General features: G+C 35.4%; 1 protein-coding gene and 1 long non-coding RNA gene across 4 annotated transcripts in view; one reads left to right on the forward strand and one right to left on the reverse strand.

The window, feature by feature from the left end:
- auts2a (activator of transcription and developmental regulator AUTS2 a) overlaps positions 1–12,696 on the reverse strand; it is a 760,542-nt gene that overhangs the window by 719,144 nt on the left and 28,702 nt on the right. The gene's annotated exons all lie outside the window — the stretch shown is intronic.
- On the forward strand, positions 3,931–7,674 carry LOC147842109 (uncharacterized). The gene is made up of 3 exons (XR_015501690.1): positions 3,931–4,639; positions 4,747–7,048; positions 7,142–7,674. It is a non-coding gene; the product is annotated as an uncharacterized LOC147842109 (long non-coding RNA).

Genomic DNA, 12,696 nt, shown 5'->3' on the forward strand with positions numbered 1-12,696 from the left:
TCCTTTTGGTGTTCTTGAACAAAAGACTTGCATTCATCTAATGTCAAAAATTCAACTTAATTTTTTCAAAATATATATTTAAAATCAGTAATTCTCATAGATTAATAAAAAAATAAAATAAAATAAAACATTTCATTCAAAGAGCTTACTCTGCTCTGATTGGTCAAGCGGTCAAGTCTGTTGTGACTGGACTATTCCTTTCACCACAAGTCAAAAATGTAGCACCCGTTTCCATATCAGTTCAAGTTCAATGCTTCCTTCCCCAAATATCGTAAATAACACAAGAAAGTAACAATTACATAGACTTTAAATAAATTAAATTCTTTAAGTAAATTCAAGATGTAGCCAACCAAACCTCCATCAGAAGCACAACATAAGCAGAACATTTCTACTGGTATGTTTTAACTTAGTTTTCGGTACATTATGAAAGCTATGTAATATGCGTACACATGTGCATGTGTTTAATATGAATGAGTAAACATGATGATTGGCAGATAATTTAGAGTTAAAAAATAAACCATCATCAATTAGCAAATAGAAAAAGTGAACGGTTTATTTATCCTATATCCTTGACATTAAAAGGTATATTTTTATTAATCATGTATATTCCTATTTACAGAGTAGGGTGTAATGCGTTCCACAGGAATGCAGCAACGTAACGAATTACATTTTCAATTTGTGTAATGTTTTGATTACAGTTACTAATGTCAATGTAATTGCATTACTTACGTTATAAATATAGATTGTGGAGGAAAAATCCTTCTTTTAAATCACGTTTTCTGCTGCAGTGTCAGTTAATAAGCGTTCCCTTTTGAACTGCTGTAGAGAACAAGCTGAAATGGTTGCTGACAAGAATGGTTGCTTTTTCAAGTGAAAAAAAAGATATTACTTTAAGTTCATTAAGCATAAAAACAAAAATATTGCTGTAAAATACAGTCTGAAGAACTTACCACTGATTTTAACTCAACCAGCAACTTGTTCAAGCACTCGAATAGAAAGCCTTCTACGACAATACTCGTCACGAAGGAGGACACCAGGGCCCTAAAACACAGCAGCCCAACTCAGACTAAACAGGCTAAATTGATTTTTTGTGCAGGAACAGGGAGTGAAGGTATCTTCTGAATGTGAAGAGAAGAATAGCTGATAATGGGGCTGTTCACATATGGCATCTTTTACCCAGGCGGCCCCAGTTGAAAACAGCGAGCCATGTGAGAAGAACTGAAAATGTTACGTTTTGGCGGAACTCTAAGTCTTTTCAACCCATTGTAGTTTTTTAGTGAATATTAAATTATTGAAAGAGCTGCAGTTTGTTTAGTATTTTTATAGGTATATTTATATGTTTTAAAAGTAACTTTAAAGTAATCTGATTACTTTTTACATTAAGTAAATAGTAATGTAATCCGATTACAATTTCCTAGTGGTAAACAGTAATTTGTAATCTATTACTTTTTTTAAAGTAACCTACCCAACACTGCCTATTTATTTCAACAAAAGAACAACAACAAAGGCATCTTATATGCATTCTACTTGCGCTTTTTGTGGCACAATGTGTGCTAAATACATTGTAATCAGACTTAAGCTTTCAACATATTTTTAAGAAACAGAAAAAAGGAACAAATAAAGAAATTCAACACTTCTCTGGTGCCCACAAAGCTCTCTTAGACCCCTACGGATTAATAGATGTAAACAAAGAGTTTATATGTATCACACTGACTAATATATATTAGACCCCTTCCTAGAATAAACATGCAGAAGTATTGTACGAATTATCTCCAAATATCATATCACTGTCTAAGAGAATTGATATCAGACTTTATTGTGACAAAAACAACTCGTCTATTTGGCAAGTGTTACTTTTAAGCCCTTCCTATACGCTTCATTACCAACACACTCATGCACCGCTGAACAGATGAAGCACTTACACACCACTCTTTGCCCCTTTATAGAGAGTTTCAACAAGTAAACATGTTGAAACTTCCTCCTCAGGCCCTCTCCAGTAGAAAGAGAGACCGAACATAATCCTGCACAATTCCCTTGGGCAGGCTGGTAAAGGAGGAAACAGTCATGTGGCAACTGAACAGCAGGAGGAAAGTGAAGGCATATTTGATAATGGAGCCCCCACTGTTTACTAAGACGAACCTCCAGCCAGGAACAATATCTAATAGTTGGGCTCAAAGGACCGGCAGAGCACTATGTTAAAATAGCAGTGGATTACAGATGAAATACTGGCAGCCCACTTCAGCACGAATGAAAGAGAAAGAGAAGGAGCACTTATGCACTTCAGCAAATGGATTAAAGCAAGTAACTAGTCACATTTTGTGCAAGGGCACTGCATAGTTTTCAACAAAACCCAAAGAGCTCTCGCCACCATTATGCCTTAAATGCAGAAGAGAAAACGTGATCGGCAAGTTCTCAGGAAAAGTGCACAGGCAACATTGGTCGTGTGAAACGAAAAACATGAGTCAGTCACGAACACTTAAGCACCTGGAGAGAATCCACTTAAAGAAGCTAAACAGCCCTCATTGAAAGCAGACTGTCAATTCATATCAAGAGTGCACAAAAGCAATTATACTGTTGTGGAAATTACAACATGCGAGGCTTTAAATAAAATAATAAATCGACACAGCTGTTGCTGTTTGTGACGTGAGCTAGTGGCGCTAGTGATTCACCTACTGGAACATTTTGTTTCATTTCTTGTCAACAAAATGGTTCTAGCCTACATTTATAGCATCACCTTTGGCACAAACTGTTTAACAGGGCAAAAGAAAATAACTATTATAGACAACAATTCATCGGTTTGATGAAATGAGCTGGGCTCACAAGACTCTCATCGTTTTTCACCTCCAGGCTTTTTTTTAACCAGTTGCATCAATCCAAGGAAATGGAAAGAAAGTGACAGTTTTAGGTCCTCAGTAGCATTACCCCCAAATTAATGGCAGACGTGATCTGAAGTCAGAGCAAATAGTGTCCCAAATATAATTCAGAGTTATACAAGCCACAGATTTGAATTAGGGTCAAGGACTATCAAGGGTGAGTTATGGTTGCACAAGGCCCTGGAGCAGCAGCTTCTTTAGAAATCACTTCTACTTACTGGAAAATAAAACTCAAGCTGGCATCTTGGGGAAAAAAAACTGTTGTTAGTTGCTCAACTGCTGTTACAAAAGGTCAAGCTATCAAAAAAAAAAACAGCAAGACCTCTTGAAACTGGTAAGATCAGGGATGAAGATAAAGAAGTGTATGCAATAAAAGTCTATTTTAAAAATATATTTTTAAACTAGTTACCAATGGTGTTGTTAGAGTATTTTAGAAGTGCACCTTAAACTGTTTTATGTGGCTAAAAAGTGACAAAGTGTAACGTAACATCAGCTATATTACTGGAGCTTGTGTTTGTGGAATAAATGTAACCTCTAGCTCAAAAATATTGGAATATTGATATGGAAATATTAAACTTAAGTGCTATTATTAGTTAACACTTTCACCGTCCCTGTATGTCATTAATTGTGAGACAATGCTTCTCCACCATTGACAAGTTTTTTATGGCAATCTGTGTGTTGGATGTAAGGGAAGCCCTATCACAAGACTTCTGGATCTCCTTCTGGAAATGCAAAGACGATCTGTTAGATCACATGTAAAAACGAAAAGTGTAGATCAGATTATTTGTAAAAATGAAGCGGAACACAGTAAAACAGGCAAGGGTGTATAGGCTTGTGTATAGGCCCAATCCCAATCCCAATTCTATCTCTTAGCCCTTCCCAATTCTCTTTAGCTTGAAGGTGTAGGGCTTAGGAGAAGAGCTAGATAGCCCTTGAAACTGAGATTTTTTCAGGATCACACTCGAAACCAAGGGATACAATTTTTTTTTACACCATCTACAATGGCAGCATGGCTGCACACGGAAGTCAGGAGATGCACAAATTAGTTTTTTTTTTTGTCCTTAATAAAAAATTTTTACAACAAACAAGCTTATGTTTTAATGCATTCATAACCGCATTTGTGTTTTACCAACAGGCATAGGGCTCAACCCTATGCACATGCCCTTTTTAGTCATGGATAGAAAGTGCCCTTCCACAATAATCCTAAGTGCCCCCGCTCTTCAGCTCGCAATTGTCCCAAACCTCCCCTCATCTACAACGCAGCACATGCCCCTTGGAAAGTCTCTGCACGGGCCTGTTTACCAACATACTTTTAAAAATAAATTGCTAAATTTTGCTATCTAATCTCAAATAATAACTCCTTTATAGTCCCATGGCCACAACATGCTTACACATATGACATTCGAATACCCTGTCAGAAAAGTCTAGTGGCTGGGAATGACCTGTTTGCAGTGTCTGCTATTAATGTTAATGTTGTTTTTCGTGTGTTTACATACAGTATTCCCAATACAGTTACAATCCTATTGCCACATTACATCGTTGTGAAAACATAAAATTGTTTCCTTCACTGATTTCCTGAAGATAAATACCAAAAAATAATGCAACCGGAATAACTACAGCAGTAGCGATCGTCAATCTCATATTAAGCAGAAGATCGCAATGACATATGATAAAGTGTACAGGTGTTGTAGCTGTGTCCCATTTCTTAGGGGTAAATTTTGAAGCCCTTCCCTTTTACATTCTGTTTCAAGGGCCAAAGGGGACAGGTACAAAAATAGAATTGGGATTGGTCCCGCTTTATGTTAAGTGCTCCAACTACTATGTACTTACATCATGTCATCATGTATTGCAGAACATGTGTCGTGCTCTTGAGGTGGGATATGGGTTAGGGAAAGGACAGTGTAATTATAACTCTCATTTTAAAAGTAGCTGATATTTAATCAAGCATAAGTACAATGCAATTTTTTTGTATTACACTATAAGTACATTGTAATGAATGATTAATTTCAGTGCAAGTGCTTATTAGTTAAGGCCATTTAATATACTGTAGGGTGGGAACAACATTTAAAAATGGCACCTTTGAGTTTATCAATTTAACCATTATACGGCATGTCAAAAACACGACTACAGCTTTGATGAACAGTTCATAACTGACTAACTGATTAAAAACTCAATGGCACATAAATGACAGAGAGAAAACTCTTACACAGTCGTAATGGTCTCCATGACATCATTATTTCTGAGCGTGCCTCGCACAGGTGAGAGGGCTTGACAAACTACCTGTAGAAAACACATCTCTCTGACATTTTAACCAACACTTGCACCATTTTTTTGCACCAGACACTTTCTTACAATCACTTCATATAATAAATAATTGCATCATTATGCATTTGAGAAGTGTGCTTCACCCAAGTGAGTGGGCTTGACAAACCACCTGTAAAACTCTCTCGCTCACTCTCTCCTTCCCTAGCACTAAATTAACACTTCTTCGTGTGTTTTGCCTCTTCTTGTTGAATCACTGAATGCCTCCTCAACTGTGAGTTGCTTTGGACATAAGTGTCTGCTATTTGACTAAATGTAAACGTAATATAAATTTGCAAGTAGGTGAAATACAAGATTACGCTGTATTACTGAAAATAATAATAATAATATAGGGGTTTTCATTTTTGAAACTCATCTCTTCATCCAAAGCACTGACCCAAAGTGAATCCACATGAGCTATTCCTTTTCCTATAATCACTGACAGTAGGCTTGATTTTACAGCCTCAAAAGCTTTTCCTCCGAACCTGCTTTAACAAAACACTCTGCCCATTCAGGATAACCTTTCTCTCTGCCCACACAGAATGGAGGTCTTTTTTGTTGCATTGAATTGTAGAAGTAGGTGGTCTCGCATACCTGTGATCTCTTCTTTCAGAGGTACAAATGCCTGCTAATAATACCCTCCTCGAGGACATTTCTACCAGGGTGAAGACCTCAAGCCAAACAGACTGACACTGAACCTTCATTGAACCAACAACGGCTCAAACGACGCGTGTTTGATCCTGGGGAAAAAGGGGGGGTTGGAGTTCAAATCAAAAGGAAGCTGGTCGAATTACATGGCCTCCGGTACACATAACCATGTCCATGTGTGTTTGTCTGGAGTGCGTTTTCCACAGGGGTAGCAGTGGGAAATAAGAGCCAAGAGTGACTTATCACTACAGGAATGTAAGGAGACCCATGGGGACGGATAGATGGATGGATGGAGAGCTGCTGAGAGGCACAGGCACCAGCAGAAGAGACTGCTGGGAGAACTGACGAAAAAGGTGAGGAGTGCTTAAATAACAGAATCACACAAGTACTACTTAAGGCTTTTGTTCACACCTTCACTTACAAGTCCTTTTTTGTCAACCGAGCCAGTGCCAGATGTGGAAGTCACATGTGGACATTATATAGAATACTGCACATAAAAGTCCTAACTTAATGTCTGGAGGATAAATCTAAATATTGAGGGGAAAGTTCAAGACTTTATCATTGAAGTAGAGTTTTTTATATGCATGACTAAACCTGGGTCGTTTAAATCTAATCTAGAAAAGAAGAGTAGTGTTGTGAAATATCATTATATATGTGGTTGGTGAATAAAATGAGGCAAATGCAGATCTATGCAGAAAACAAAAGATAAATATTCTTTAAAAACCTTTACATTGGGAAAAACAATGTGGAAAAACCTAAGTATTTACATTGCTTTCCTTCTTATACCAACACAAAAAAATGGCAGTGATTTTAGCAAGAAAACAGTAACAATGCTACGGTAAAAGTCTGTTTCCTTATATACTTCACTTTTTATGTTTTCTGTGTGACATTACTATGTCTTTACTTTTTTTACTACTATGTTTTTGTCAACAGTTGTGTATAGTAGAGCTCATGTAACATTTAATGTTAATAAAAATAGTTATTACATTACTTTGGCGTCATGTGTGTTATCATGATGGTGTTTAGTAGTTGTGGGAATGGCACCGAGCACCTTCTACATATTAGTTTATGTAGAAGGAATGTGTTTATAGAAAAAAAATTGTTTGTGATGAGCTTTTAGTGGTGATCTTGTCCATGTTTACAAAGGTAAAATGTAAATGGTAGTACTTTAAACTGGCGTATTTGCATTGTATAAATTAATGAAATATGGCACAGTTTACTGTATTGTAAATTTCTACTGTATGTTTGGTGTTACAATTCTGGTGAATATACTACACTACCTGACAAAAGTCACCTATCCAAGATTTAGGAAAAACAAGTAATAACTTGACTTCTAGTTGATCATTTAGTGTCAGAAGTGGCTTATATGAAAGGCAAAGGGCTCTAGATTACGCTTATTTTACCAAATAAAATATAATCCTGCCTTGATTTTCATTTATTTAACTAGGACAGTAAGGTCTGACTTTGCTTAGACAAAAGTAGTCACTTAACATAAATAATAAAGAATATAATGCCATGGTGGAAAAAAATTATATTGACTCTCATGACCTTGGAAGACTGCATCCATACATCTCAGCAATGAATCAAATAACTTTTTAATAATGTCATCTGGAATGGCAAAGCAAGCGTTCTTCCCAAACTTCATCAAGATTCTTTGGATTCATCTTCAATGCCTCCTCCTCAATCTTACCCCAGATTTGTTTTATTTGTTTTCAGGAGCTTTGATGTGGAAGCTGGAGTATGATGAGTGCTATCCTGCTGAAGAAATTGCCCTCTCCTGTGGTTTGTAATGTAATGAGCAGCACAAATGTCTTGATACCTCAGGCTTTTGTTGCCATCCACTCTGCAGATCTCTCGCACGCCCCCATACAAATTGTAACCCCCAAATCATGACTTTGCCTTCACCAAACTTGACTGATTTCTGTGTTAATCTTAGAGCCATGCGAGTTCCAATACGTCTTATGCAGTATGTTGTTTGTAATGATAAGGACGCAGTTTAACAGATGATTCATCGGAAAAATCTACCTTCTTCCACTTTTCCTAATTATCAACTAGAAGTCGAGTTAATATTTGTTGCACTTACAATTGGGATCAACGACAAGACTTTTGTCAGGTAGTGTATTATCACTATGTAAACATAAGTGCCATAATGTCAATCAATAAACGTAATCAATAAAATGTATTAGAATTATCACTGGGACCGTAATTATCACTAATTATTTTGCTATGGTTTTATACTTAAATTAGTTTTAGATAATCTTTTTATTGTTGTTAAAAATGTATCATATTGACATAAATGTCTTTAAATGAATTTTTGATATTTAATGCATCTCATTTTGTATACACCTGACCCCAAATACTTGAATGGCAGAGTATGTTTGACAATCATTTCAGAACAAGAGGTTAATGTTAAAGTTATTTCGCCTTCCACATGTTACACCTCAACTAAAGAATGCTTTAGAAAACTTGAAAATCACTTTTATCTTTTTATCATCTTTCAAACTCAAAAGATAAAGTCTATTAATCATAATTACAATGAAAACCGCGATGAGGACAGCTCCTTTTGTCTTCAGAGTCAGAAAATTTTATAACCAAAGCATGATGTTAGCAGACGTATTTTTGGTGAACAGTTTCCTTAACAGCTTTTTAAACCACAGAAAAGATGTTCTGACAGATGTCTGTACACATGTTGGCTTTATCCCTAGCTGACAGCACAAACAAAGCAGTCAAAAACATCCTTCGTTCAGCAGAAGCAACACAGAGCTAATATATTTGAGTCAGTGCGCCTTCAGCTTGAGAGAGGCTGTTAATTATCACTGAATAGATGATGTAAGAACATTAAAGATTAATAAGACTTTATCAAACTTTAAATAAATGTAATATTCAGTTTAATCATGCAGGGTTTTTTCCTTGTCGAGGCCGAGCCCCATCACTTCTCCTCTCAGGGGAAGCTTGAACATCTGTCTGCATCTTTAAGAAACATCCTCGGGCTGTAAGTTCACTGTTAATCAGACCGATAAGCGCATTCCCTTCCCCAGAGACAACCTCTTTCACTACACACTGCTGTTTTTACAATCTGCTCCTTTAGAATGAGTTTGCAGAAATACTGCTTTCCTGGATCAATTCTACTAAGGCGATAAAAGCACTAAGGCCCAAAAGAGCATGAAAAAAAAAGGGAAAATCAATGGACCAAAAATTGTTATATTACAATTATATATATATATATATATATTTGAGCAATATCACACGAGTAGCAGTGCGATATGGCTGCATATCAGCACTGGTGGGAGGTGTGCGTTGGCATGAGGCTGAGTGCCTTAGCGTCCCACCAGTGCTGATATACAGTCATATCGCACTGCTATGAGTGTGATATATCGTTTATACAACAGTTCAACGGCATAATCGTGTATATAAATAAGAAAATCAAACACGGAGAGTCTAAAAATCCCTTTTTATGAGGAACTACTTTCTTCCGCCATTCATTCACATCGGCAGCTGATGTCAAAACAGCAGAAGCCGTTACTAATTCACCAATGAATGACTCTATGTCTAAAGTGATGACAAAGCAGCTGATTTTGCGCACACTTTAAGATTATAAGGCTGAATGTGACATGAAATGCCATCTATCTACAGAGATATCTTCTTATAGTGTTACATTCTACAGTATTTCTCTATAGCAATCAGGATTTCACAATAATTACCACGAAAATAACAACGAATTCACTACCTGCAAGCTGTTGTGTTTGCGATAAGTAAAAATGCTAAACGCATGCGAACTTTGCTTATTTCAATCAGCAAACACAACACACATTCCTGGTATGCAAGCAAATCGGTATAAATACAGCACTACAACATACAATAGAGAGAGTTTGACTTATAATGTCACTTACATGTCTCTGTATGTGGGCGGAGTAATACACAGAGGTGAAGGGGGAAGAGGCGTTTGTGTGATGTTACTGGCGAAATATCGCACGGCTATTAGCCAATCAGATTCAAGAACCAGACAGAACTGTTGTATATATATATATATATATATATATATATATATATATATATATATATATATATATATATATATATATATATATATATATATGTATATATATATATATATATATATATATATATATATATATATATATATATATACATACATACATACTCTACCGCTTTAATATGTACAAATTACCAGTACTGGGTTAGAACCCCTTCAGCCTGTGCAAGTTAACAATTTTAAGTAAAAATTGTTGTGATTAGTGAAAAATTTTAATCTGTCTTATTTTAAATAAATTAAACAAAATAAATGCAATTTAAAAAACAAAATTAGATTCTCACACTTTAAATACAAGTTATATACTAATAAAATGTAACACAAATAAAGTGCAAGCGAGTTCCTGGAAGCGAGCAGGTGTCTGGTAGTGGTGCATTTGCCAGCTGTGTTCTGTATGACATTCACACAGGTGGGTGGTGGATCCAGACCAAAACAAAAACATCCTTTCTAATGACTGAGGCGTGTGAGACGAACAGATCCAAAGTGTAGCCTCACCGTCTTAATGGTGTGCAGCAGAACAGAGGTCGAAAAAAGAAAAAAGGATTATAAAAAAAGAAAACAAAACAGTGCCCTCTGATCTCACAGAGTAACAGCGCCCTCCACTGTAAGGAGGGAGAACAGCAGATCTTGAGCAAATGCATCTCCGAATCCTCCCCATATTCTTATCCAAATAAATATTATAAAATAGTTTTGAATAAATTGTTTACGTTTTGGCCCATTCAATTGTTCTTCTTAAAAAATAAAAAGGGTGACACAGTGGCTCAGTGGTTAGCAATGTCACCTCACAGCAAGAAGGATGCTGGTTTGAGCCTCGGCTGGGCCAGTTGGCATTTCTATGAGGAGTTTGCATGTTCTCCCTGTATTAACGTGGGTTTCCTCTGGATGCTCTAGTTTCCTCCACAGTCCAAAGATATGTTGTATAAGTGAATTGAATGAACTAAAATGGCCTTAATGTATGAGTGTGTGAATGAGAGAGTATTGGGTTTTTTCAGTACTGGGTTGTGGCTAGAAGGTCATCCGCTGCATAAAACATATGCAGGAATAGTTGGCAGTTCATTCCGCTGTGGCAACCCCTGATAAACAGGGGCCTACGTCAATGGAAAATGAATGATTAAATAAAATGAAACTACATTTTAAAAATTATGCAAAATAAAATTTAAAACAAAAAGCTCTGGTTAATAATAAAATACAATTAAATAAATCTAAACTCATCCTCTCCAAATAAGTATTCTAAAATAGTTTTGAATACAATTTTGGCTCATCAAATCTTTTTTTGCAAATTTGAATAAAATAAAATAAAATAATAAAAAAAAATTAAATTAATAAATTCAAAATAAAATAAAACAAATCTCTATTAAATAAATCTAAATAATAAAATAAACAAATCTAATCAATCTAAACTTATATCCACTTACAAAAATATTCTAAAATAGTTTTAAATAAAATGTCTACTTTTTGGCCCATCCAACCTTTCTTCTATAAAATAAAATAAAATAGAATAAAATAAAAAAGCCCTATTAAATAAAATAAATAAATAATAAAATAAATAAAAACTAACCTAATAACCAAACATAACATGAAACATTTTATGAATTTTTAATAAAGCAACAAATACATCATATCCAATTATGTGAAATATTCTAGGATTTTTCAATAAAGCAACAAACAATACATCATGCCTGATCTCCTAGTCAGTCATTTGCAGTCATTCTGTTTTAGATAAGTTTGGTGTTGTGATAAAATTTCTTCAAACAAGTAATACCAAAGAAAGACTGCAGTCAATAATTTATTAAATGAAATCACAGGACAAAAGAAAAAAAAACAACTTTCTTTTATTTATTTTCTCCTGTGATACATTGAATAAATTATTGAATGCTGACCTTGTTTAATGCTTGTCATTTGAACAAAATATTATCCAAATTAAATAAAAAACTGCGAATCACAAAGACAGGATAGGCATTTATTTACAAATAAAATATTAATATAAAAACTAAATTATAGTGACGCATTATTACAACATTCATAAGACATTCATCTGAGAAGCTAAAAGAGTGAATTTCTCCAGGCTTTCGATTTATATTTCCAAGCAGAGCACTGAGACTTATCAATAAATTATTGAGAGTAACAAAGATGTTTCTGAAAAGCGTCTGCTGTTAAGTGCCGTTTAGTGTGATTTACAACCGTCCACATCTGCTCAGAGAGTAAAGCTAACAATGGCGTGCTTGTGGTCTGCATTTGACCTGCCATCCTTTTTAACAACCCGCAGAGGGAGGCGAGACAAACAGATCCATGTGCATCACAGCAGCACGTCAGAAACAGAAAAGCAGGCAAATAAACACTTCAAGACAGACATGACTCATATCTAATAATGCTAACACCAGAGTCAAATGTTTGCCATGTCTTCAACGCTATTATGAGATCTCTGACCTTTCATCTGACATGTTTGGGTGCCATTTTGAAAAGGGCAGACATGACAGTGAGATCTTTGTGCATACACAAAAACTCAAGGATTCACAAGCAGTTCTGTCATGTTATAAACAATGCTTATACTTATAGGAGATTTAGATCTATCTCTGATTTATGACTGATGTGTTTAACTGATACTATGCAGTGGGCAAGTTTTTAGGATATTAGGGATAGAAATGTTTGACAATTCTCTTTATTTGTAATATTTTGTGATCGGATTTCATAAAGGCTATGATTTTAACACTTTTTATAGTGTTTAAGTACACTCTATTAACTTGTCTTTATAGAATTCACTCCAAAAATGACCAATGCAATGCCAAAGTTGTGGGTTAGAACTTTAAATCCCAGGGAACAGTC

This window comes from Danio rerio, chromosome 10 (assembly GCF_052040795.2).
Source record: "Danio rerio strain M-AB ecotype USA chromosome 10, GRCz13ab, whole genome shotgun sequence".
Taxonomy (NCBI): Eukaryota; Metazoa; Chordata; class Actinopteri; order Cypriniformes; family Danionidae; genus Danio; species Danio rerio.